Here is a 6,506-nt window from a genome sequence, read left to right on the forward strand (position 1 = left end):
CTGGTTAAGAATGTAAGTTCAGGGGCGCCTGGGTGGCTCAGTCGGTTAAGCGTCTGACTTCGGCTCAGGTCACGATCTTGCGGTATGTGAGTTCGAGCCCCGCGTCAGGCTCTGTGCTGACTGCTCAGAGCCTGGAGCCTGTTTCAGATTCTGTGTCTCCCTCTCTCTCTGACCCTCCCCCATTCATGCTCTGTCTCTCTCTGTCTCAAAAATAAATGTAAAAAAAAATAATAAAAAAATTTAAAAAAGAATATAAATTCAGAAACACGCAAGACATAGGGATGCAGGGCTGAGGATGTTACACTCCTGCTCTGGGCCAATGAAGAACCCATGGCATTATTTTTGCCATGAACTCCAAAATGTCTGTTTTAAAACTTAAGGACTTGGGGTGCCTGGGTGGCTCAATTGGTTGAGTGTCCTACTTTTGATTTTGGCTCAGGTCCCAATCCCAGGGTCACATGATCGAGCCCCGCTTCAGGCTCTGTGATGAATGTGGAGCCTGCTTAATATTCTCTCTCTCTCCCTCTTCCCCCTACCCCCAACTCATGCTGTCTTTCTCAATAAGTACATATATTTAAATAATATATAAATATACATATTTATATATTATTTATATATATTTATATATATATATATTTATATAAATAATATATATATTATTTAAGTGTATATATTTATATATATAAATATTTATATAAATAATATATATATATTTAAAACGCAAGAACTAAACAGAGGGGCACCTGACTGGCAAAGTGGGTAGAATGTCTGACTCTTGATCTTGAGGTTGTGATTTCGAGCCTCACCTTGGGTGTAGAGACTATTTAACAATAAAATCTTTTTTTTTTCTTTAGAGAGAGAGAGGGTGCAAGTGAAGAAAGGGCAGAGAGAGAGGGGGAGAGAGACAGAGAGAAGCGGGGCTCACCCAAGGCAGGGCTCATGTTTACCCATAGTGGGCCATAAACTCACCTGAGGTGGGGCTCAAGCTCACCTGGTGTGGGATTCGAATTCAGGAACCCTGAGATCATGACCTGAGCTGAAGTCAGATGTTTAACCAACTGAGCCACCCAGGTGCCCTTAAAAATAAAATCTTAAAAAACAACAACAACAACAACAACAACAACAACAACAACAAACCTAAGGAGAGACTTTTTCTCTATGTATTTCTGCTATAAAAAATAATAATAGCTAATACACATTATATTTTATAATAATGGTACTATCTCACAGAGTTTTGGTGAGAATTAAATATGTTAATATGTATAAATTGCCCAACATAAGTTAGTACTCTACAAGTGTTTTGCTGGTCAAGCACTATTAATAAGCATTTTACATGCACTTTCACAACCTCATGAGGTAGGTACTACTATTATCCTCTTTTGCAGGCAAAGACACTAAGTAACAGTAATGTTATATGGGTCACATAGCTAGTAAGTGGCAAAGCTAGATTACAAGCCCAGGCTGCCAGGCTCCAAAGCCTTCACTCTGCCACACTGCTTCTGCCTCGGATAGGAAATAGAGGAGTTGTAGGTGGTAAAGTTTAGCATTTTACTTTTTATTTTATTTTTTTAATATGAAATTTACTGTCAAATTGGTTTCCATACAACACCCAGTGCTCATCCCAACAGGTGCCCTCCTCAAATGCCCATCACCCACTCTCCCCTCCCTCCCAAAGGTTAGCATTTTAAAATAGTGCTGCAACATTCTACTTTGAAAGGCACCAAAAAACTAAAATGGGATGATGAATAGATCAAAGGATGAATGCTGGAAACTCTGTGATAGAACAAGTGTATTAAAATGTTAATGGTAGAATAGTAGAATAGTGGTGCTTGTTGCAAAATTCTTTTAACTTTGTAGGGCACTTGGCTGGCTCAACTGGTGGAGCATGTGACCTCAGGGTTGTGTGTTCAAGCCCCACGTTGGATATAGAGATTACTAAAAAAATTTAGAAAATCTTAAAAAAAATTCTTTCAACTTTTCTGTATGTTTGAAATTCTCCATAATAAAATGTTGAACATACTTCCCCAAATATTACTGCAACATATTTGCACCTTAAGAAGAGACACTGAGGTAGTTTTCTTTAAAAGAAAAAAAAAACTGTCCTATTTTGCATCCCATATGATAACACACATTTAATAGCTAAATTGTATAGGATAGGCAAAGTGCTATGGGGCTCTGAAATAAGAGCAAGCACAGTGGATTAGTCTGAAGACCTCACAGAAATTTAAAAGGTATGTCACTGTGAGTCCCATTTCTATGGATTGTGGCAAGTAAAGAAAAGGAGAAGAAAAGGACTAAATATACCATACTGAACACGGAGAATGAATCAGTAGAAGGCCCCAGTGCTGATAATCAAGGAATCAACATTTTTTTTTTAAGTTTATTTATTTATTTTGAAAGAGTGGGAGAATGTGAGCATGAGCAGGTAAGGGCCAGAGAGAGAGAACCCCAAGCAGGATCCTCGCTATCAGTGCAGAGTCAGACATGGGGCTCAAACTCACAAACCATGAGATCATGACCTAAGCAGAAATCCAGAGTCCAGTGCTTAACCCAGATGCCCCATGAATCAACATTTTTTAAGGAGGGAAGTTAGAAGCTGAATGCAAATTATGTGCAAATATTTAGATTGTATCCTTGGGCTATCAATGTTAATTTAATAGTAAGAAAAGCTAACATCTATTGAATGCTGATACACTCAGGACTATTCTAAGCATTTTACATGTATTAATTCATTTAATCCTCTCACTATGAGAGTAGGTTCTATTATTATTCCTATTTTACAGATAAGATAACTAAGGCACAGAGAGTTTAAATAACTTGCATAAAATAACACAGCTGAAAAGTGATGGAGCCCAAATTTGAAATTAGGCAAATTTATTTCCATCCCTGTGCTCTTTTTTTTAAATTTTTTTTAATGTTTTATTTATTTTTAAGACAGAGAGACAGAGCATGAGCAGGGGAGGGGCCCAGAGAAAGGGAGACACAGAATCTGAAGCAGGCTCCAGGCTCTGAGCTGTCAGCACAGAGCCCGACGCGGGGCTCGAACTCACAAACTATGAGATCATGACCTGAGCCGAAGTTGGATGCTTAACCAACTGAGCCACCCAGGCGCCCCTCCATCCCTGTGCTCTTAACCACTCCCTTACACTGTCTTTTGTTAGGATTTTAAGCAGAACTGCTTCATAATTTTTCTCTTTCCCACCTACTTTTAGAACCAGTTGAGAAGTAGACACAGGAGTCACAGATAACAAATGTTATTTTTACTTCTAACGAAATCTACATTAAGTGATGTGCAACCAAGTGAACTGGCTAATAGTGGCTGAATTAGTTAGATTTACCTATCTAGTCATTGGGAGCACAAAACAGCTGTAGATCTCAACCACAAGTAAGATCACGTTTTGCTAAGGTCATGGCATGACAGAGGCTGAAAACCATAATGCATCCTTTCTGAGAACAGGCAAATCCAAACTGTGCAGGAGTTGCTGATCCACAAATGCTCATTTCCTTCTTCTAAACTGACTAATCAGGGGCACCTAGGTGACTCACTCAGTTAAGCATCAGACTCTTGATTTTGGCTCAGGTCATGATCTCACAGTTCGTGAGTTTGAGCCCCGCATAGGGCTCTGTGCTGACAGCACAGAGCCTGCTTTGGGGTCTTGGTCTCCTTTGCTCTCTCTCCCTCTTTTTGCCCCTCCCCCTTCTCAAAAATAAAAAAAACAGGGGCGCCTGGGTGGCTCCGTCAGTTAAGCATCCAACTTCAGCTCAGGTCATGATTTCGTGGCTCATGAGTTTGAGCTGTGAATCGGGCTCTACACTGCTCTACACTGGTGGTTCAGAGCCTGCCTGGGATTCTCTCTCTCTGCTCCTTCCCTACTTGTGCTCTCCCTAAATATAAATATATAAATAAATAAATAAATAAATAAATAAATAAATAAATAAAATTTGCATTAAAAAATACCGATTAATCAGGTAAGTCCTCCTTCCTCCCTCAGAGAGGAATGAATAAGAGGTACAGGTTCATGTGTCCTCCGATGAAAATTCCTCCCCATGGAAATAGTAGGAAATAAGTATCTTCTCACCCAGCACTTCTTAGTTATTAAATTCATCTGTATTAGAAGAAAACATACTGGCTACACACCCACACAAGTAATGTGGAGGCTTCCCAGAAAGTGCATATAATATTGGAAACTGAGGTACCCTTAGAAGAGCCTGGAGTATAGAAAACTAAGTAGAAGAACTTTTCCCAAAGCAGTATCTAGTTGAGATAATCCACTTAAAGCACTAAACACATTTCCTGGTTTGTTCTAAGTAGGCGATTAAATCAATCTTCTTAGCTTCTATCTTTATTATTATTATTATTATTATTATTATTATTATTATTGTGTTGTTGTTCTGTACACAGCTACAATTCACTTTTTGTGTGAAAACACAGAGTAAAACACTTAAATGGCTGACCAAGTCTTGTCCAGAGTACAGACACATTTTATATTTTATAGCACCGTGAATTTTGCAGAGCACTTTAACATATATTATCTCATTTGATTCCCAGAACAACCCTGGTAAGGCAGATATTATAATGGAAATTGCATTTTGTGCAGGAGTTAGATTACAAAGTAACATGTAAGGTAAAAAATCAAATATAATAAAAAATTAGTCACAAAATCCCTTAAAAGTTGCCCTTATAATAGACAAGCATATAGTCTCTCCATTAATCTAATAGTTTTCTCCTCCATTGTCTGATGTGTCTTTGGTTTAATTCTACATATAATAACTAGCTTGCATTTAGGGGCCATGTTGTACAAAAAGATAAGAGCAGTATATTTAAACACTGAGATCTCATCCCATTTTCTGTACAAGATGCTCACATTATAAGATACATAAGGGAACTGAAACTAACTGTGGAAACAGCAACTTCATGGCACCCTTACATATATCCCTGTGTCCCATGCCCATTGAATAGAATTAATGGCAGCTTCACATTTAAATGGTTTTCCACTCATCCTTTCTCATACTTTTTAAGTAATGTTTGCTTTAATCTGAATAAGCTAAATAGACATATGTCTCAACTAAATCATCATGACTTGAGGTTTCAAGTGATTTAGTCAAAATCATGAGGCAGCAAACCCTAATCAATCTGATTTCTGTCACATCTTCCTTTAACTATACGATATCACATCCTCCCATTAGCCAGATAGTACAACTGAGGAGATCTTTACAAGCTCAAAATTAGGCATTTGCCTGATCAGATCCCATCTAGGCAGTGACTTCTCCCAGTGAAATCTTAGTGCAGATGTAGAAAAATGTTAAAATTAGTCTACCTAGACCAGAGCTCAGCAAAGACATAAGGCACATGTCCTTGTTCTTGTGAAAGTGCTATCACATCTTTAATGACTATTGTCAAGACCTCTCATCCACAAGACTGAAAAATACCCTGAAAGTGAAAAAGTGATTTACCAAGTGGCACTACAGAGTAAATTGTTTCACATTTGTTAAGTTGTGAGAACACAAAAATGATACCTCGCTCAAACAGATGGAAGGGACGGTGGTATCAGCAACTTCATTTTTAAATATGAGATGTGACAACTATTGGTGTATGATATCAAAGAAAAAAATAAAGGTAGCCTCATGAAAATATGACCGCCATAAAATCAGCAAAACTGTAAAGTAATAATAACCATCATTTTTTTTTACTTTTATTTGCATTTATTTTATACAGAATTTACTCTTGGGCCGTAAGTTTTTGTTTCTTCAGTTTCTTCTGGGATATCTTTTTCTTCTGTGCAACCTCCTCTTCTGGTTTAGGAACAATCTGCTCTTTTTCAGTAAGGATCATCTCAATGTGGCAGGGAGAGCTCCCATGTGGGTTAATCCTACCATGAGCCCTAGAAGTTCTATGCCACATCTTGAGGGCTTTGTTCACCTGGATGTGCTCAATGACGAGAGAATCTACATCTAAACCCTGAAGTTCATCATTACTCTCTGCATTTTTAAGCATGTGCAGTAAAAATTCAGCACTCTTTTTGGGCCACTGAGCCTGTGTCCAGCCCCACTGTTTGGCCTGGGCACACCTCCCAACTCTACCATTATAGCCACAGAATGGCATACATTGCTTCTGAAAAGTGACATCTTCCAGATTCTTGGTGGCTTTTTGGATATGCATACTCTTGATGGCATGGACAGTTTCACATGTGTTCCTAAAAGTGAATGTGAAGACTTGAACCTCTTTTTTTTATTATTATTTTTTTAATGTTTATTTATTTTTGAGAGTGAGAAAGAGAGAGGTGGGGGAGGGGTAGAAAGGGAGCCGGAGACATAGAATCCAAAGCAGGCTCCAGGCTCTGAGCTGTCAGCACAGAGCCCGACGCGGGGCTCAAACCCACGAACTGTGAGATCATGACCTGAGCCAAAGTCGGATGCTTAACTGACTGATCCACCCAGGCGCCCCTTGAGCCTCTTGATTTGCATGATTTCATAGGGTTTTCTGGGTCAAGTGAAAAGCGAACCAT

The 6,506-nt window shown here is 38.7% G+C and overlaps 1 pseudogene; it reads right to left on the minus strand.

The window, feature by feature from the left end:
• Positions 1–5,684: 5,684 nt before the first annotated feature.
• Positions 5,685–6,506, minus strand: LOC109266631 (60S ribosomal protein L17-like; annotated as a pseudogene).

Source organism: Panthera pardus, unplaced genomic scaffold (assembly GCF_024362965.1).
Source record: "Panthera pardus isolate Hobbes unplaced genomic scaffold, ASM2436296v1 HiC_scaffold_11, whole genome shotgun sequence".
Taxonomy (NCBI): domain Eukaryota; kingdom Metazoa; phylum Chordata; class Mammalia; order Carnivora; family Felidae; genus Panthera; species Panthera pardus.